Consider the following 21,729-nt stretch of genomic DNA (forward strand, 5'->3'; position numbering starts at 1 on the left):
GAGGTCATGCTCCTTTTTAACTTTCACATACAAAGTACTCCTCCCCCCAGAGTCTCTGCAGATTTTCAAGTACCAATCATGCAATCTTCGCATCATCGTTGATAGAGATCTTTCATCTTTGACGAGAGGCTTCCCGTACTCGTATCTTTGTATCTGCACGTCCATGGGTTCATAATGTACTTCGTCGGGCAGGTAATCTGCAAGATTGCTATAACCGGGCACCATCCTCGGATCATTAGCGACGTTGTGGCTAGGCACCTTGAGCGGGGGGCACGATTGCTTCGCTTGTTCGCCGAGCTGGGCAATTTGTTTCCCAGCTCGTCGTTCTTTCAGCCTTTGATCACTGACAGTACTTCCCGACCGCTCCGCTTCGGCAAATTCCTTTCCAATAATGCGGTCATAGTTTCCTTTCGGCGGATCAGACTTCGGTGGTTTTGTCAGGGCAGCCAGAGTGCGCTTCACTTTCACCCGATCTACCTTCTCCTCCGGAGGTGGATGTTTCTTTGCTTTCACCCCTTCAAAGAAGTTCCTCACTTCTTCTCGCGCGATCTCGGCGTTCTCCTCCAGGGTCCTCTCATATGGTAACTTCTCTGGAGTCTTCAGAGAAGGACCGAATCTGTATGTCCTCCCGCCTCTGGTTGTACTGCTAGACGCCGACCGAGCAGACGTAGCGGTTGTCTTCTTTACTTGCTTAAGAGGCGGAGGAGAAGGACTACGACGCGCCGGAGCAGCTGGAGCGGCGGCAGGTCTCTTCCGCCCTTGCTGACGAGGCGGAGAAGGAGGAGGCTGGCTGCTCGGGCGCGTCGGCGCAGGCGGAGAAGGAGGCGGAGTGCCGCCACGCGCCGGAGAAGGAGCCGGCCGAGGGCCCTGATCGTCACTCGCCGGAGGAGGAGGCGGTGGAGGCGGAGTGCCCTGACTCGCCGGAGGAGGAGGAGGAGGAGGCGGTGGCGTCCAGTTCGGAAGGTTGATGAGCTCCTTCCGCCATAGGCATGGAGTCTTCAGAGCAGACCCCAGCCGAGTCTCCCCTTCACCGGTAGGGTGGTCAAGCTGGAGGTCCTCAAATCCCTCCGTTATCTCATCCACCATCACCCTAGCATATCCTTCTGGAATCGGCCGGCAGTGAAAAGTTGCGCCGGGTTCAGTAGGATAAACAGAGCCAACAGCCGCCTTGACCTTCAAATTCATCCATTGCGTCATAAGGTGGCAATTTTGAGACTCCGTTATAGCATCCACGGGATAGCTGGCAGGAGCCGTCAAGGCATGCTCCGGCTGAAGCAGCTCGGTGGAAGCCACGCTGCTTCTGCGCTGAGATGGCGGGGTAGCTTCGGGGGAGGCTTCGGCAGTACGTTTGCTGCGATTTGCTTCTCGTTCCTCTATCGCGTCTACCCTTGCTTGCAGCGCCTGCATTTGGGTCTGCTGCACTTTTTTCCTCCTCTCATGGGATTTGTAACCGCCTGCGTCCGGAAACCCAACCTTCCACGGAATGGAGCCTGGCGTGCCTCGTGTCCGTCCAGGGTGCTCAGGATTCCCGAGGGCCATTGTGAGCTCGTCGTTCTCTCTGTCTGGAAAGAACGTCCCTTCCTGCGCTGCTTCGATATACTGCTTAAGCTTACTGACTGGTATGTCCATTTGATCGTTCGTCCAAATGCACTTCCCTGTTACAGGGTCCAGGGTTCCGCCAGCCCCGAAGAACCAAGTCCGGCAACGGTCTGGCCAGTTAATTGTCTCTGGTTCGATCCCTTTATGAACCAGATCATTCTCAGTCTTGGACCACTTAGGCCGGGCTACGAGGTAGCCACCTGACCCCGTGCGATGGTGAAGCTTCTTCTTCGCAGCATTTTGCTTGTTTGTCGCCGACATCTTCTGACTCTTTTCCGATGTCTTGTGGGCCACAAATGCGGGCCAGTGATCTCTGATCTTCTCATATCTGCCCTTGAATTCTGGTGTCTCATTATTTTCGACAAACTTATTCAGCTCTTTCTTCCACCTCCTGAATAGTTCTGCCATCCTCTTCAGAGCAAAAGACTTGATTAATTTCTCTTTAACTGGGTTCTCTGGATTATCCTCAGGCGGTAGGGTGAAATTTGACTTCAGCTCAGTCCAAAGATCATTTTTCTGCATATCATTGACATAAGAGACCTCAGGGTCTTCTGTAGCCGGCTTAAACCATTGCTGGATGCTTATCGGGATCTTGTCCCTAACCAGAACCCCGCACTGAGCAACAAATGCGCTCTTTGTCCGGAGGGGTTCAATAGGTTGGCCGTCGGGCGCGATTGCTATGATCTCAAACTTTTCATCCGAGCTCAACTTTTTCTTCGGGCCTCGTCTCTTTACCGAAGTTGTGCTCGATCCGGAGGGCTAGAAAAAAGAACAAAGACTTAATTAATATGTGTACATACCAAAACAATGAATGCATCAATCAGCTAGTCAGCATAGGCTTAACTAATATATATACCTGGCCGGACTCGGTTCGGTCACCGGAGCCGTCATCACGGTCTCCTTCTTGCACCGGCATTGGGTCACCGGAGCCGTCCTCATGTTCTTCTTCTTGCACCGGCATTAGGTCACCGTAGCCAGCTTGTTCACCCTCTCCTTCCATACCATCGGTTTCGTTGAGAAACAACGAGATGGCATCACTTCCTTCTGCGATTATGTCCCTCAACAACGCTTCTTTTGTTGCTTCGTCTAGGGCGGTGTCCATAGTTTCTACAAATATTTACAACATGGCAATTATTATTCAAACATGACAGATGGATATATTAGTGCCAAACGTAGAACTAGCTACCTAATCATAGTAAGCTATCGGGAGGGGGTATATATCGACAACGATGACACTACATCTATGTCACTCGACGACCCTCGTTCCCGATAAAAAAAAGAGGAAGAAGAAGAAAAAAAGAGGAGAAGAAAGAATAGAGGAGAAGAACCCTCGAACCCTCGACCCCTAGACGACCCTCTTCTTTCTCTCATGTTCGAGAGGATCGCCGAGGGGTCGGGAGGTTGCCTAGTGTCAAAGGATTCAACAAAACCATGTCTTCATCATTAGGCGAAAGTAACATGTGCATGATGGTACGAAGCTCTTCAAAGTTGTTCTGGAACGGAGTCCCAGATAGGATAATTTGCTTTTTGGTACAAAGTTCAGCAAGAGCCTTCCGAATATCGCTATTTGGAAGGCCTTTGCTGAATTCGTACCAAAAGGCGGATTATTCTATCCGGGACTCCATTCCAGAACAACTTTGCAGAACTTCGTACCAACATGCCCTGGTTACTTCCGGCTAATGATGAAGGCATGGATTTCTTCAATACTTTGACACTAGGAAACCTCTCTCGACCCCTCGGCGATCCTCGACCCCTCGAACCCTCGACGACCCTGGAACCCTCGACCCCTAGACGACCCTCTTCTTCCTCTCATGTTCGAGAGGATCGCCGAGGGTCGGGAGGTTGCCTAGTGTCAAAGGATTCAACAAAACCATGTCTTCATCATTAGGCGAAAGTAACATGTGCATGATGGTACGAAGCTCTTCAAAGTTGTTCTGGAACGGAGTCCCAGATAGGATAATTCGCTTTTTGGTACAAAGTTCAGCAAGAGCCTTCCGAATATCGCTATTTGGAAGGCCTTTGCTGAATTCGTACCAAAAGGCGGATTATTCTATCCGGGACTCCATTCCAGAACAACTTTGCAGAACTTCGTACCAACATGCCCTGGTTACTTCCGGCTAATGATGAAGGCATGGATTTCTTCAATACTTTGACACTAGGAAACCTCTCTCGACCCCTCGGCGATCCTCGACCCCTCGAACCCTCGACGACCCTGGAACCCTCGACCCCTAGACGACCCTGCTGGAACCCTCGACCCCTCGAACCTATAGAACCCTCGAACCCTCGACCCTGAAACCCTCGACCCTTGAACCCTTAACGACCCTCGACCCTCTACCCTAGTTCCCGACCCTCGACCCCTCGAAGAGGAGAAATAAATAAGAAGAGAAAAAAGAAGAAAAGAAGAGGAGAAGGAAGAAAGGAATAGTGGAGAAGAGAGAAAATAGAATATTCTATTTTCTCTTCTTCTCCACTATTCCTTTCTTCCTTCTCCTCTTCTTTTTCTTCTTTCTATTTTCTCTTCTTCTCCACTATTTCCTTTCTTCCTCTCCTCTTCTTTTTCTTCTTTTTCTTCTTCTTATTTATTTCTCCTCTTCTTTTCCTCTCCTTCTTCTTCTTTCTTTCCTCTTCTTATTTCTTCTTTTCCTATCCTTCTTTTTCTAAAATTGTAATTTTGCATATATAAAACTTTTCTAAATTGTAACTTCTATATAAAACTTTCCTATCGGGAGGGGAGAAGATCGAAGAAAAAAAGAAGAAAAAAAAGAGGAGAGAAGAAAGGAATAGAGGACAAGAAGAAAAAATAGAAAAATTCTATTTTTTCTTCTTCTCCTCTATTCCTTTCTTCTTCTCCTCTTCCTTTTCTTCCTCTCCTCGTCTTCTCCTTCTTTCTCTACTTATTTTCCTTTTCCTTATTTTACTTTTTCCTCTCCACTAACATAAAATGCACTAACCTAAAATGCAACAAACATAAAATGCACTAAAGAGGCTCAACTAACCTAAAATCAGTGATAAAATGCACTAACCTAAAATTGATATCTACTAACAACTTACAAAATTAATATATGTATAAAAAATGCATATATGAAAAAAACATCACCATATCATCAACAGAAAAAAACATCATCATATCATCAACAGAAAAAAACATCATCATATCATCATATCATCAACATCATCAACCTAAAGGGCCGGCGCCGGCGCGGGGCGACGACGGGGCGGGGCGGCGACGGCAACGGGGCGGGGCGACGGCGGCGGGCTCGGGGCGGCGACGGGGCGGGGCGACGGCGGCGGGCGCGGGGCGATGACGGGCTCGGGGCGACGGCGCGGGGCGACGACGTACGGGCTTGGGGCGGCGACGGGGCAGGGCGGGGCGACGGCGGCGGGCGCGGGGCGACGGAGCGGGGCGACGACGGGCTCAGGGCGGCGACGACGACGACGAACGGCCTGGGGGCGTCGGGGCGAATGGGAGGTAGTTGGCCAAAATTTCACAAGTGTTGGCTTATATAGCCAGAGGAATGGTCCCGGTTCGTGCTACGACCCGGGACTAATGCTCCCTTTAGTCCCGGTTGGTGCGACGAACCGGGACCAAAGGCCAATTTTCAGCAGCCGAAAGGGCGGGAAGCGAAGGCCATTGGTCCCGGTTGGTGGCACCAACCGGGACTAAAGGGGGGCAATGGTCACGGTTGGTGGCACGAACCGTGACCAATGCCTAGTCCCGGTTGGTGCCACCAACCGGGACCAATGGCCTTGTGCTGCCCCGCGCCCAAAAGTTTAGTCCCACATCGCTAGCTGAAGGGCGCCGACACTGGTTTATAAGCGCTGGTGTGCCTCCCCATTCGAGCTCCTCTCTAATGCAGGCTTTCGGGCCTAAACTTGCTACTGCTTGTGGGCCTATTGGGCCTTCTGCGGGCCTGAATCCTAGCCCATGTAGGGTTTCTAGTCGTATTCACGCCATGGAGGCCCAGTAGGAGGCATTTTTTTGGTTTTTTCTTTTTTATTTCTACATTTTTTTGGTTTTTTATTTTTTTATTTCTACTTACAACTAAATACTACAGTTTTTTAGTGATTTCTTTTTGCTTTTAGGTCACAAAAATTATAAACTTTCTGTTAGTGCTATTAGTTTTAAATTTTGAATAGTTTAAATTTGAATTTTTAAAAATTTGTGTGAATCACTAGTTTATGAATAACTTTACAATAAAAATAGAATTTTTTTGTATTTATTTTTTATTTATACTTACAACTAAATACTTATAGTTTTTTAGTGATTTCTTTTTGATTTTAGGTCACAAAAATTATAAACTTTCTGTTAGTGCCATGTTCGTCTGTTACAAATTTGGCATGGTATCATCATAATAGTTGCGGGAGAAAGTCTTCACTTTTTCTTCGTTTGTGTCATTTGCTTATTGCGCCGTAACCATGGATAATCTTCATTGTTTATCAGCATGCTTGGGTCAGCCTTGACATTGAAGGGAGGATTTTCATGAAACTTTTCATAATCTTCAGACATGTCTGTCTTGCCATCCACTCCCAGGATGTCCCTTTTTCCTGAAAGAACTATGTGGCGCTTTGGCTCATCGTATGATGTATTCGCTTCCTTATCTTTTCTTTTTCTTGGTTTGGTAGTCATGTCCTTCACATAGATAACCTGTGCCACATCATTGGCTAGGACGAACGGTTCATCAGTGTACCCAAGATTTTTCAGATCCACTATTGTCATTCCGTACTGTGGGTCTACCTGTACCCCGCCGCCTAACAGATTGACCCATTTGCACTTAAACAAAGTGACCTTAAAATCAGGTCCGTAGTCAAGTTCCCATATGTCCACTATGTAACCATAATATATGTCATTTCCGCTCTCGGTTGCTGCATCAAAGCGGACACCGCTATTTTGGTTGGTGCTCTTTTGATCTTGGGCGATCGTGTAAAATGTATTCCCATTTATCTCGTATCCTTTGTAAGTCAATACAGTCAAAGATGGTCCCCTTGACAACAAGTACAACTCATCACAAACAGTGTTGTCACCTCTGAGACGTGTTTCCAACCAACTGCTGAAAGTCCTGATGTGTTCACATGTAATCCAGTCGTCGCACTGCTCCGGGTGTTTGGAGCGCAGACTGTTCTTGTGTTCATCGACATGCGGGGTCACCAAGGTCGAGTTCTGTAGAACTGTGTAGTGTGCTTGAGACCAAGAATATCCGTCCCTGCATATTATTGAGTCTCTTCCAAGAGTGCCTTTTCCAGTCAGTCTCCCCTCATACCGCGATTTAGGGACACCTATCTTGTTAAGGCCAGGAATGAAGTCAACACAAAACCCGATAACATCCTCTGTTTGATGGCCCATGGAGATGCTTCCTTCTGGCCTAGCGCGGTTACGGACATATTTCTTTAGGACTCTCATGAACCTCTCAAAGAGGAACGTATTGTGTAGAAATACGGGCCCCAGGATGACAATCTCGTCGACTAGATGAACTAGGACGTGCGTCATGATATTGAAGAAGGATGATGGGAACACCAGCTCGAAACTGACAAGACATTGCGCCACCTCACTCCTTAGCCTTGGTATGATTTCTGGATCGATCACCTTCTGAGAGATTGCATTGAGGAATGCACATAGCTTCACAATGGCTAATCGGACGTTTTCCGGTAGAAGCCCCCTCAATGCAACCGGAAGCAGTTGCGTCATAATCACGTGGCAGTCATGAGACTTTAGGTTCTGAAACTTTTTCTCTGGCATATTTATTATTCCCTTTATATTCGACGAGAAGCCAGTCGTGACCTTCATACTGAGCGGGCATTCAAAGAAGATTTCTTTCTCTTCTTTCGTAAGAGCGTAGCTGGCAGGACCTTTATACTGCTTCGGAGGCATGCCGTCTTTTTCGTGCAAACGTTGCAGGTCCTCTCGTGCCTCAGGTGTATCTTTTGTCTTCCCATACACACCCAAGAAGCCTAGCAGGTTCACGCAAAGGTTCTTCGTCACGTGCATCACGTCGATTGAGGAGCGGACCTCTAGGTCTTTCCAGTAGGGTAGGTCCCAAAATATAGATTTCTTCTTCCACATGGGTGGTCTTTCTAGTAGGGTAGGTCCCAAAATATAGATTTCTTCTTCCACATGGGCGCGTGTCCCTCAGCATCATTCGGAACAGCTAGTCCACCGGGACCCTTTCCAAAGATTACGTAGTGTAAATCATTGACCATAGCAAGCACGTGATCACCGGTGCGCATGGCGGGCTTCTTCCGGTGATCTGCCTCGCCTTTGAAATGCTTGCCTTTCTTTCAACATTGATGGTTGGTCGGAAGAAATCGATGATGGCCCAGGTACACATTCTTCCTGCATTTGTCCAGGTATATACTTTCAGTGTCATCTAAACAGTGCGTGCATGCGTGGCATCCCTTGTTTGTCTGTCCTGAAAGGTTACTGAGAGCGGGCCAATCGTTGATGGTCACGAACAGCAACGCCTTAAGGTTAAATTCCTCTGTCTGTGCTCATCCCACGTACGTACACCGTTTCCATTCCACAGTTGTAAAAGTTCTTCAACTAATGGCCTTAGGTACACATCAATTTCGTTGCCGGGTTGCTTAGGGCCTTGGATGAGAACTGGCATCATAATGAACTTCCGCTTCATGCACATCCAAGGAGGAAGGTTATACATACATAGAGTCACGGGCCAGGTGCTGTGATTGCTGCTCTGCTCCCCGAAAGGATTAATGCCATCCGCGCTTAAAGCAAACCATACATTCCTTGGGTCCTTTGCAAACTCATCCCAGTACTTTCTCTCGATTTTTCTCCACTGCGACCCGTCAGCGGGTGCTCTCAACTTCCCATCTTTCTTTCGGTTCTCACTGTGCCATCGCATCAACTTGGCATGCTCTTCGTTTTGAACAGACGTTTCAACCGTGGTATTATAGGAGCATACCACATCACCTTCGCAGGAACCCTCTTCCTGAGGGGCTCGCCGTCAACATCACCAGGGTCATCTCGTCTGATCTTATACCGCAACGCACCGCATACCGGGCATGCGTTCAGATCCTTGTATGCACCGCGGTAGAGGATGCAGTCATTAGGGCATGCATGTATCTTCTCCACCTCCAATCCTAGAGGGCATACGACCTTCTTTGCTGCGTATGTACTGTCGGGCAATTCGTTATCCTTTGGAAGCTTCTTCTTCAATATTTTCAGTAGCTTCTCAAATCCTTTGCCAGCCACAACATTCTCTGCCTTCCACTGCAGCAATTCCAGTACGGTACCGAGCTTTGTGTTGCCATCTTCGCAATTGGGGTATAACCCTTTTTGTGATCCTCTAACATGCGATCGAACTTCAGCTTCTCCTTTTGACTAATGCATTGCGTCCTTGCATCGACAATGACCCGGCGGAGATCATCATCATCGGGCACATCGTCTGGTTCCTCTTGATCTTCAGCAGCTTCACCCGTGGCAGCATCATTGGGCACATCGTCTGGTTCCTCTTGATCTTCACCAGCTCCCCCCGTTGCAGCATCACCGTATTCAGGGGGCACATAGTTGTCATCGTACTCTTCTTCTTCGCCGTCTTCCATCATAACCCCTATTTCTCCGTGCCTCGTCCAAACATTATAGTGTGGCATGAAACCCTTGTAAAGCAGGTGGGAGTGAAGGATTTTCCGGTTAGAGTAAGACCTCGTATTCCCACATTCAGTGCATGGACAACACATAAAACCATTCTGCTTGTTTGCCTCAGCCGCATCGAGAAACTCATGCACGCCCTTAATGTACTCGCGGGTGTGTCTGTCACCGTACATCCATTGCCGGTTCATCTGCGTGCATTATATATAATTAAGTGTCCAAATTAATAGAAGTTCATCATCACATTAAAACCAAAGTGCATACATAGTTCTCATCTAACAACATATAGCTCTCCAGAGCATCTAATTAATTAAACCATACATTGAAACTATGTAAAACATTTCAATGCGAAAACAAATGCGATCATAATCGCAACCAAGGTAACAATTGATCCAACGGCATAATGATACCAAGCCTTGGTATGAATGGCATATTTTCTAATCTTTCTAATCTTCAAGCGCATTGCATCCATCTTGATCTTGTGATCATCGACGACATCCGCAACATGCAACTCCAATATCATCTTCTCCTCCTCAATTTTTTTTATTTTTTCCTTCAACAAATTGTTTTCTTCTTCAACTAAATTTAACCTCTCGACAATAGGGTCGGTTGGCATTTCCGATTCACATACATCCTAGATAAATAAAATCTATGTCACGTTGGTCGGCATAATTTTCATAAACAATAAATGAACCAATAGTTATAAAGATAATATACATACCAAATCCGAATCATAGACAGGACGAGGGCCGACGGGGGCGGATACCAAAACCATCGCACTATATAAGATGCAATAATAAATGTAAGAAAATGATACAAGTATCTATCTAAACATACAAGTAAGAATATTTTTCCTTTCAGAAAGAAGATAAGAACAAGAGGCTCACCATGGTGGTGTCGGTGATGAGATCGGCGCGGGTGATCGACGGCGGTGAAGACGGGGACGGGGCGTGACGGACCGCTAAATCTAGACAAATCTCGAGGAAAATGGAGCTTGGAGGTCGAGCTTCGAGAGGAGAAAGCTTAAGTAGTGTGGCTCGGGCATTCCATCGAACACCTCATGTGCATAGGAGGTGAGATAGAGCACCACAAAGCCCTCTCCCCCTCGGCCAGAAAAAACAGAGCACTGTGCTCTGCTCTTGCGCGAGGGGGTATATATAGGCACCTCATTGGTCCCGGTTGATGACATGAACCGGGACTAAAGGGAAGCCTTTGGTCCCGGTTCAAGCCACCAACCGGGACCAATGGTGGTGGGCCAGGAGCGAGGCCCATTGGTCCCGGTTCGTCCCACCAACCGGGACCAAAAGGTCCAGACGAACCGGGACCAATGGCCCACGTGGCCCGGCCGGCCCCCTGGGCTCACGAACCGAGACCAATGCCCACATTGGTCCCGGTTCTAGACTGAACCGAGACTAATGGGCTGAGCCGGCCTGGACCATAGCCCTGTTTTCTACTAGTGATTGTGGATTCGTATATGTCGTTTGACAACGGCAAGGACATGTGGGCTGCGCTCAAGGCCAAGTTTGGTGCCTCGGATGCCGGCAGCGAGTTGTACGTCATGGAGCAATTCTATGACTATAAGATGACTGATGAGCGCCCTGTTGTACAACAGGCTCATGAGATACCGTCGCTCGCAAAAGAACTTGAGTACTTCAAGTGTGTGTTGCCGGACAAATTTGTTGCCAGAGGCATCATTGCCAAGCTTCCACCTTTGTGGAACAATTTTGCTACTTCCCTGAAACACAAGAGACATGAGTTTTCCGTTGTGGATCTCATTGGTACTCTTGATGTTGAAGAGAAGGCGAGAGCAAATGACACACGTGCTTGAGTTGCTGAGGGAGGTTCTAGTGCCCACATGGTACAGAAGAAGAACTTCCAGCCCAACAAGTTCAAAAACAACAAGAACAAAACTCAGGGCAAAGGCAAGTTTGATACAAAGAACAAGCCATCACATTCTACCAACTTCAAGAAGAATTCTCATAAGAAGGGGAAGGGACTTTGCCATGTCTGCGGTGATCCTAATCACTGGGCTCCGAAGTTTCCTAACCGTATTGGGGAGCGTGAACATGAGAAGAGCAGCAAGTCCGCTAATGTTGTCATCAGTGATACTGATATGAAGGAATAAGGGTACGGTATTTTTCCTACCATCCTTTCAGTATTCCAATATCCTGATTGGTTAATTGATACCGGTGCCAATGTACATGTTTGTGCTGATGCCTCCATGTTTTCTTCTTACCAGGCAACAGGGACTTCACCCGTGCTGATGGGGAATGGGTCACATGCCATCGTTCGAGGTGTTGGTACGGTTGATCTGAAGTTTACTTCGGGGAAGACCGTGCATCTGAAGAATGTTCATCATGTGCCGTCCATCAATAAAAATCTCGTTAGCGGTTCCTGTTTATGTCGAGATGGTTTTAAGTTTGTTTTTGAATCCAATAAATTTGTAATTTCTAAGTGTGGACAATTTGTTGGAAAAGGCTATGAGTGCGGAGGCTTGTTTCACCTATCTTTGTCAGATATTTGCACTAAAGTTATTAATAATGTTTTCCACAATAATGAGTCTGATATTTGGCATTCACGACTTTGTCATATTAACTTTGGTTGCATGACGCGGCTAGCCAATATGAATTTAATTCCGAAAATCTCTACTGTCAAAGGCTCCAAGTGCCAAGTATGTGTGCAAGCTAAGCAACCTCGCAAGTCCCATAAGACTGCAGAGGCAAGAGACTTGGCGCCACTAGAGCTTATACATTCTGATCTTTGTGAGATGAATGGTGTGTTGACAAAAGGTGGAAAGAGATACTTCATGACGTTGATTGATGACTCCACTAGATATTGTTATGTGTATCTTCTGAAATCAAAAGATGAGGCTTTAACTTTCTTCAAAAACTATAAAGCTGAGGCAGAGAACCAACTTGATCGAAAAATTTAATGGCTTAGGTCTGATCGTGGTGGAGAGTATTTTTCCAATGAATTTGATTTCTTTTGTGCGGAACATGGTATAATCCATGAGAGGACGCCTCCCTACTCACCCTAGTCAAATGGGGTAGCCGAAAGAAAGAACTGAACTCTAACTGATATGGTTAACACCATGTTAGACACTTCGGGTCTATCCAAGGAATGGTGGGGGAGGCGCTAATGACTGCGTGTCATGTCCTAAACCGAGTTCCCACAAAGCCTAAGACCATGACTCCATTTGAGGAATGGGAAAGGAAAAGGTTGAAACTCTCTTACCTACGTACTTGGGGTTGTTTGGCGAAAGTCAATATACCCAATTCCCAAGAAGCGCAAGCTTGGACCAAAAACCGTGGATTGTGTTCTTCTGGGCTATGCTTTTCATAGCATCGGCTATAGATTTTTGATAATAAAATCTGAGGTATCCGACATGCATGTTGGTACGATTATGGAGTCGAATGATGCAACTTTCTTTGAGGACATATTTCCTATGAAGGAGATGTCGAGGTCATCAAATCAGGAGATACCTACTCCATCTAGTGAGGAATTCGCTGTAATTCCTGAACCCACCATTGCGATGGAACACGTTGAGAATCCTGTTGAGGGTGACAATGGAACTCCTGTGAGGAGTAAGAGACAGAGGACTGCAAAGTCATTTGGTGATGATTTCATTGTGTACCTCGTGGATGACACACCCAGGACTATTTCAGAAGCCTATGCATCTCCTGATGCTGACTACTGGAAGGAAGCTGTACGTAGCGAGATGGATTCCATCTTAGCTAACGGTACCTGGGAGATCACTGACCGTCCTTATGGGTGCAAACCTGTAGGATGTAAGTGGGTGTTCAAGAAGAAGCTTAGACCTGATGGTACGATTGAAAAGTACAAGGCACAGCTTGTGGCCAAGGGTTATACCCAAAAAGAAGGTGAAGACTTCTTTGATACTTACTCACCCGTGGCTAGACTGACCACAATTCGGGTGCTACTATCACTGGCTGCCTCACATGGTCTTCTCGTACATCAAATGGACGTTAAGACAGCTTTCCTCAATGGAGAGTTGAAGGAGGAAATTTACATGGATCAGCAGATGGTTTTGTAGTACCTGGTCAGGAAGGAAAGGTGTGCAAGTTATTAAAGTCTTTATATGGCCTTAAACAAGCTCCTAAAGAGTGGCATGAGAAGTTCGAAAGAACATTAACTGCTGCCGGCTTTGTAGTAAACGATGGTGACAAGTGCGTGTAGTATCGCTATGGTGGGGGCGAAGGAGTTATTCTTTGTCTGTATGTCAACGACATATTAATCTTTGGAACCAAACTTGATTTAATCAAGGAGGTTAAGGATTTTTTATCTCACTGTTTTGAGATGAAGGATCTAGGAGTAGCTGATGTTATCTTAAACATCAAGATGTTGAGAGATGAGAATGGTGGGATCACATTGCTTTAGTCTCACTATGTGGAAAAGGTCTTGAGTCGTTTTGGGTATAGCGACTGCACGCCTTCTCCAACTCCATATGATGCTAGTGTGTTGCTTCGAAAGAATCACCGGATTGCTAGAGATCAACTAGGGTATTCTCAGATTATTGGCTCGCTTATGTATTTGGCGAGTGCCACGAGGCCTGATATCTCTTTTGCTGTGAGCAAGCTGAGTCGGTTTGTGTCAAAACCGGGAGATGATCATTGGCATGCGCTTGAGAGAGTTATGTGCTATTTGAAAGGCACCGCGAGCTATGGGATCACTACACCGGGTATCCAAGGGTACTGGAGGGTTATAGTGACTCAAACTGGATATCTGATGCTGATGAGATTAAGGCCACAAGTGGTTATGTTTTTACACTTGGTGGTGGCGCTGTTTCTTGGAAGTCTTGCAAGCAGACCATCTTAACGAGGTCAACTATGGAAGCAGAACTCACAGCATTAGACACTGCCACTGTTGAAGCAGAGTGGCTTCATGAACTCTTGATGGACTTACCTATGGTTGAAAAACCAATACCCCCTATCCTGATGAACTATGATAATCAAACTGTGATCGTCAAGATAAACAGTTCGAAGGACAATATGAAGTCCTCAAGACATGTGAAGAGGAGACTAAAATCTGTTAGAAAATTAAGGAACTCTGGAGTTATTACGTTGGATTATATCCAAACGTCGAAAAACTTGGCAGATCCCTTCACAAAGTTTCTATCACGTAATTTTATAGATAATGCATCGATGGAGATGGGTTTGAGACCCACCGCATGAGTTGTCCATAGTGGTAACCCACTCTATGTGATCGGAGATCCCGTGAAGTAGAAGTGGGAGACAAGCTGTTGGTCAGCTGAGAGGAGAGTATCCCAATATTAACTATCCCACTCCGTGAAGATGCAATACTCTCCTGATCTGCATGGCAGGTTGATACTTATCTTAATGTGTTCCAAGTGGCTTATTCGGGTAAGCAGAGATGTTGTCCTGCAGAACATCTTCTGAGGAACACACCTATATGAATTTGACTGTTAACGTCAAGTCTGTGAGAATTGGGTGTTCTCTAATGAATTCATGAAAAGGCCCTGGAGTACGATGTATATGCTCCACCCGTGGGGAAGCCTTGCGGCAGCCCAGTATCAGTCAAGAATTTGTGTGAAACTAGTCTCGCAGAAAACTTGTAGTTCAAGGCATAGTCCACTATTCAAGTTGTGATCTAGTGTAGCATAAACCTCTAAGTGGAAGTTCAACTTCACAGTCTCCACTAAGCACCGGTATATAAACAATGTTTTGGAACTAAATGATGAGATGTGCCAATGAGACTTTGTGGGGGATTGTTCAAATTTTGCTAGTAGGCCTTTGGCCCAAAGCCCAACTAAAATTCTGAAATTCTCTTGGCCCATTCATGCACACATGTGAGTGGAGTGAGTGAGGCTAAAGTTTAGTCCCACCTCATAAGTTGAGAGAGAGCTGCACCTCTTTATAAGGTGAGCTGTTCTACCACTTGTATGAGCATGAGAAGAGGAGACCTACACGCGCGCTCCTCCTCCTCGCTCGCCTCGCCACGCTACGCCTCGTCAGGACGCGCCGCGGGATTGAGCTGAGCCGAGGACAAAGCTATGCACGTTGTCTATATTTTTGTTGCTCGGGAAAAATTAATGAGTCATTAATTAATAATTAACGAACGCGTTAATTACTGAACAGTTTCCGATTCTTTTGGATCGTGACGACTCGGACGTGGGGTTTACTCCCACGACCTACCCAACCCGCACTATATTGTCAGGCAGATGTCTACCCTAGCCGCCGCTTCGTATGGTTTCTCACCACCATTCCAGATCATTGCGCCGCCAAGCAAGTCTTCTCCATCCCTCCTTTCGGCATGCACCGGGAGAAGGGACAGCAGGCCTCCGGAACCCCACCTCTCATGATCCTGTACGGGAAAGGGGCGATCAGGTTTTTGGGGAGCGCACTCGCGCGACTGCTGGCAGCGACGACTTCGCGAACGACGACTTCTTCCCCGACCTCGGCAACCTCATCCTCGACGACATGGGCGACAACGTCAACTCCGGCGGTGCTGCACCCGCTGCACCGTATGTTATTCTATCCTTCTTGTTCGAGATCGTGGTAGAATTCATGTTTCTAGTATGTGCCCTATATGTGATCTGTTCATCTACTATGCTAGTTTGCATGATTAGTTTAATCTCTGCTATTGCTGTCATGATCTATTTCCTATTTATTCGGATTAAATCTCGTAGTAATTTGCTCATATTTCCAACACACTCTATGTTGTGGAGCAACAAAATTACCGAGAAGCAACCCAACTAGCACCGGCGGACAGGCACCTGCGTTGTACAAGGCCTGAGGGTTTGCTATGTTCCCTATAACTTCAAGCTGCGGAAATAAACTTGCAATTTCAAAGCTCAGAAACATGGAGGCAATACATGATTTATCATCTTGTTCAAAAATAGTTCTCACAAGGAGAAGCAACTTATGTCAACAGAAGATACCAAACATAAATAGGAAAACCTATTGTCTTCCTTGAAAAACTGAGACCATTGCAACTTCACTGCTCAACCACCAATATGTTTATTCTTCCGAGACACAAGGTAAGCTTTCGATGATAGTACGAACATAAAGTAAACAAATAAGGCACACACCTTTAACAAATAAAAAAAAGGAAAGCAGGGCTCTCCACTGCTACCCCCCCCATCTTCTTAACACATTTTACCTTTAAATATACAAAGGGCGACGTTGAAGAAAATTATCTAGCACATACAGAAACTTATGGGAAACATCTCCAATCATGCTTAGACACAAATCACATACGGAAAAGTTTCACGCATCAAACAATGATGGAGGAGGTGCCGGATAGGAAAGATTGGACCAATGGATGGGGGCGGGCGGATGGAGACGGGATTGGATGGCGGTCGCTACCGCCGCTCGACGGGGTGGTGGTTGTCATCGAGCATCCTCTCGTCCATCTGCCGACCGGGATGGGGATGGTGACCAGTCTCCATGGTGGTCATCGCTATAGGTGGAGACCGGGAGCGCAGTGATGCGGAAGGGGGAAGAGCAATCACTACTGGAATTAGGGATTTTGCCGTCTGCCAGTTCTTTGTCGTCTTCTTGCAGACGAAAAAGAAGGTCTTTGCCATCAGCTACCAAACAACAGACAGCAAAGAAATGGCAGACGGCAAAGAAGGTCTTTGCCATCTATCATTTCTTTGTCCTCTACTGGCAGATGGCAAAGAATCTTTGTCATCTGCCAGCGGACGGCAAAGAGGTGCTGGTGGGGTCCACTGGATGCCAGTACACTGCAATGGTCCATCCCCCTTCTTTGATGTCTGCTGGCAGACAGCAAAGAGGGGGCTATCTTTTTTTGCGGGTAAAAAAAACTGTTGCCCACCTCCGGCCCTACCTCTATCAGACCACAACGCCCGCCCCCAAATCACGACCAATCCCCACCCGTGTCCTCCACGAGATCCGCCGCCGCTCCCAAACCTTGCCACCGCCGCCCTCGTCGCCCCCAGACCTTACCATCACTGGCGAGCAGCGGCCTTCGGCTCGATTGGACAACTGCCGGTGTAGTTCCCCACCACCGCAGCTCCTCTGCCGCCCACAAATCCCCTAGACTAGAAGCCGCCGCCGCCCCCAACCATCCCATCACCCACCGCCTCCCTCCAACCAAATCACTGCCGTCAGCACCCCCCATCGCGACAGACCCTTGCCCCCTCCGCCGCCCCAACAACCACCCCAATGCTGCCGACCACTGCTGCGTCGCCCCACTCCAGAGTGACATCGCCGAGTAGCTGATCGATGTGAAACACCACCGTCATCGCCGAGCTACTCCACCAGAGGCTACCATCCTCCATGGAACGCCTTCCTCGCCACAAACCTACTCTTGCGCTTCCTCCCCGAGCAGGCCTCCCCGCAAGCTTCGCCGAGCACCAAGCCGCGGGTCCGCCTCCTTCACACGCGCCCGAAGCAACAGACCGTCAACCTTCCTCTCCCGTGAGCAGCTCTGCCTCCTCAACATCCTTTCCCTGGACAACACTGCCTCTTTGGCAGGTGAGATTTCGTTGCAATTTCGTTGTCTTTTTTATTCTGAATGTGCAGCTACACAATGTGTAGAAGTGTAATAATGTTGAAAAGTAGCAGCATTGAATTATTCCGGCAGCTAGTACAAATCATCATTTTTAATTGCTTTGATCTAACAACAGTGAAAACTATGAGTGAAACACATTTAAAGGTTCTTTGCTTGTCTAAAAACGAACACTACTACTTTTAGTACCCCTTCAGATCAAAGGGCAGGGACCATTGGTGATTAATAATTGCGTACCTTAATTAGAATTGTTGACACCTAACTAAGTTGCTTAGTTGAGCTTTGGAGTTCATTTTAGTTTGAGATGAAAGAAAACTAATTATTTTAAGTCTTTGTTTATTTAGCTGATACCACAAAGTAGTACATCCATTTTATTGTGCTGGAGTATAGAGAGAAGGGGATTATTGTGTTCGGTCTGGTCTATGAAGAGAGATGGGGGTTATTGTCATTCACTTCAGTTAGGTTCACCTAGGAATACCTAAAGATTTTAGTGCTAATAATGTTATTCCAGTACAGAACTAATTTGAGAGTGACCAAATTTGTGGTCATACACTCTGCATTCTCAGCATCAAGGTACTCTAATTCTAGGACAACTAATTTGTGGCCATACACTAAGGTTCTAGAGTATAACATCAGTGTAGTTTCTCTACATACGCAGGCAAGCTCCAATTCTAGGAGGACTAATTTGAACTTTGAATGAGTTTAACAAAACAAGCTAGCATGAGTATAACTTGTTGAGAAAAATAGTCGTACTAGTAAACTTTCAAGTTTACATCGCTGGTTAGCATTCTTTCTTAAACATGGATGCCTAGCTGTGTTCTAAAGAGTATAAGGCCATGCTTGGAATGGATGTATCTTGATATGGAGGTGTATAATTTACACGTGTAACTTACTAGCCACTGTGCAAATTCCAGCCGGAAATGAAACGACGCGCTCAGGCGTGTATTTTTTTACAAGGATATTTAAAAGAGAAAAGATGATCCAAACAGGGCCTAAAATGCATTGCTATTGGGAGTAGTTTCGGTCAAATGCTACTCTGGTATTTCTTAGGAGTATTTGTAGCGTTCTAGAGCGACCAGTAGATAGCCTATTTCTTTCTATTGATATGGACAATATCTTATCTAGCCAAAGTTCCCTCCTTACAAAATCTCCTTGTAACTCGGACGACTAGAATAGTGTTGTTCACTGAATAGATTCTGTTTAGCACAAGTTGTGATGGATATGGATTTGCTACTAATGATTCACTATTTCTAGGGTTCTAGAGTGCTATGTGTTCTGCCTATATGGTGGAGTAGTTGTATCTTATCTAGCCAAATTTTGGGTGCTCCACATAAGCCGTGTTAGCAATTGACCAAAAGTAAAGCCCTTGTGACTATATTTTCCACACAAAACAAGTACCTAGAGTTCCATCTTCCATGCACTAGCCTAACTCAATGCAGGGGAAGGACAGTGGTGCCTCATAATGTCACTCCATTGCCCATGGGGGATTATCATTGCCCCAGTGCATGTAGATGCAGGGGCAGGAGGGAAAGATGCAAAAGCTCTTTTTAACCAGTTGTAAGGCAGTGTGCAATGCAACACCTGCATTAGTTAGTGGATGAGGGCGCAAGACCAGCTTCAGGGTTTATGGCTTCAGCCAAGAGGAGAAACAAAGGGCTCTACATATGAAAAGATACCAACATTATTGTTTCCATGAAATTGGTAATATATGTGGCATGTGTTTGTTTATCTTTTCTGCAAGAGCAACTTGTGTCCCGGACCTTCTAGTGGTACTGAGAACCGTAAAAAGAAACTGCCTTCTTGCATGATCACTTACTGAAAATAGGGACAATCATCTTTACTTCTGAGTACTTAGAAGTAGTTAAGTTATCTAAGTTATTATGGGTACTGTTACAATGTGCTTGTATTGAACCATCTATCCAAGTTTATTACTAACTCTATATGTGCTTCTCTGCACCTATGCTTGCATGTATATCTATTTGCTTTATGGACATGACTCTTGTGTTTGTTTGCTTGTTATACTGTGATAATTGCAATGCTTATTTAGCGACAAAATTTGCTCTTAATGTAGTGTTGCAGGATCTGGATATCTCTCAAAATTTAGTACTTTCTGGTGTTGATCTCAAGTGTTGGCTCCTACAGCATTGCATTTCACCAAGTGAAATGCTACATTTCTACTCCTAACACATTCTCTCTTTCTTAGTGTTTTTGTTATGCAGGTTGGAAGAAAAGAAGAAGATCCAGAGAAGATCTTAGTAATAAGATAGTTTTTAGGAAAATAGATATTTAGTTTTAGGTCATTTCTTCTAATTTCATATATGGAGTGCTTGTCTTTGTTTTTGTTTTGACTTTGTGAAACTTGCTAACTATGGATGAAACTGGGTAATATTGATGAAACTATGTATATGTATGGATGAAACTTGCTACTATTGGTAACATGTGTTGGATATGCTATATTGGTACTATGTATGGATGAAACTTGCTACTATGTATATATATGTGTGTTTGATTTTCTGTGAAAATGAATGGATATAAGAAGAAACAGAATTAATGCCTATTTGGTCTCTTTGCCATCTGCCAGCAGATAACAAAGAGCTTGCAGTCTTTGTCGTCTACCAGCAGACAGCAAAGAGCCTATCTTTGCCGTCTGCCAGCAGAAAGCAAAGAGCCATGACCTTTATCGTCCGCCAGCAGACGGCAAAGTGCCCTTTGCCGTCGCTAGTTCAGCCAGACATTTTGCCGTCTGCTGGCTGACGACAAAGGCCTTTGCCATCCGGGATCTGTGCCTTTGTCATCCGCCATGGCAGACGGCAAAGAAGCTGATTCCAGTAGTGAATATGGACCGGGGATGGGGAGGAGAGGGAGAGATGGGGAGGAACAGACCTGCGCCACCACCGAGCGCCATGGTGGGCCGCCGCCGCACTGTAGCTAGGTCGCCCCAAGATCCCCTCTCGTCACCCTTTTCTTTTCTTGGTGGCTGGTGTTGAAGGGGTATGTTTTGCGGGACACTAGCAATTCAGAGGAAAATGGAGCGGGATGGAGCTTTACGTGGGACGCAAAACAGCTTGGAATTGGCTGATGTTTCCAATATGAATTCGGTGTCCAGCCAAACACCTGTATTGAGGTGAGATGATTACCAATTCTATTTCGTGGACATGAATGGGGACATCCAAATGCAGTGTAAGCAACATTGACAAAGTTCAGCCTAACTTTTGTGGTTTTGCTTGCGCATGATTTTGGCCAATGTGCATACTCTTAAAAATAGCTCAAGATAGATAGCATTACCATGGACTTGCACTAAACCAGCGAGCGACTCCTGGCCCTTCTTAATCTCATTTGTGACAGATGCCCTTTTTGAATTTAAATTGTCCTCTAAAATAGCAAAATCGTTCTTACTTTCATTGGACAACTTCTCCTTGATATACTTAATCATGTTGGCTTCTTCTTGATGTGCATTAGATACCTTAAGCTCTAATTAAAAGAACCAATTCAAAGTCACCTCACCAGGCAGAAAAATTAAAACTTTAGCATCAATAAGAGTTTTTATACTTAGGTTGTCCAGGAGTTATTTTCAGATGATGATCGTGCCGATATGCTTGCATTAGCCACAGTATGCTCAAGGCTCGCTACCTCTCCCACTTGGTAATCCCCCTTGTATACCGTTTGATCTAATGGCTGGGCCCGCAAAAGGGGTTCACATGAAAATATTGGTAAGCCAGATTTGAAATTCAAAGGTGCACACACAATCGGTATGATATCTTACTTTCTTCGATAATTCAAGCAAGTCCTTAACATCCAATGTATTCAAATCAGCTTGTGTGATATGCTTTGTGTGTGGAAACCGTTTATCCCTTACCACTAGAGTCATGAGGTCATAAAATATGTCCTGCATGAAAAACAAGAGTCCATCAGAAAAGCAGAAAATCATTAATTATCCCTTGCTCACTTGAAAGGACATCACTCACCTTTTCCAAGCAGGCCTAGTCCTGGTCTTGGCCACTGGAGTTTTCTTCGGT

This window comes from Triticum aestivum, chromosome 3A, assembly GCF_018294505.1.
Source record: "Triticum aestivum cultivar Chinese Spring chromosome 3A, IWGSC CS RefSeq v2.1, whole genome shotgun sequence".
NCBI lineage: Eukaryota > Viridiplantae > Streptophyta > Magnoliopsida > Poales > Poaceae > Triticum > Triticum aestivum.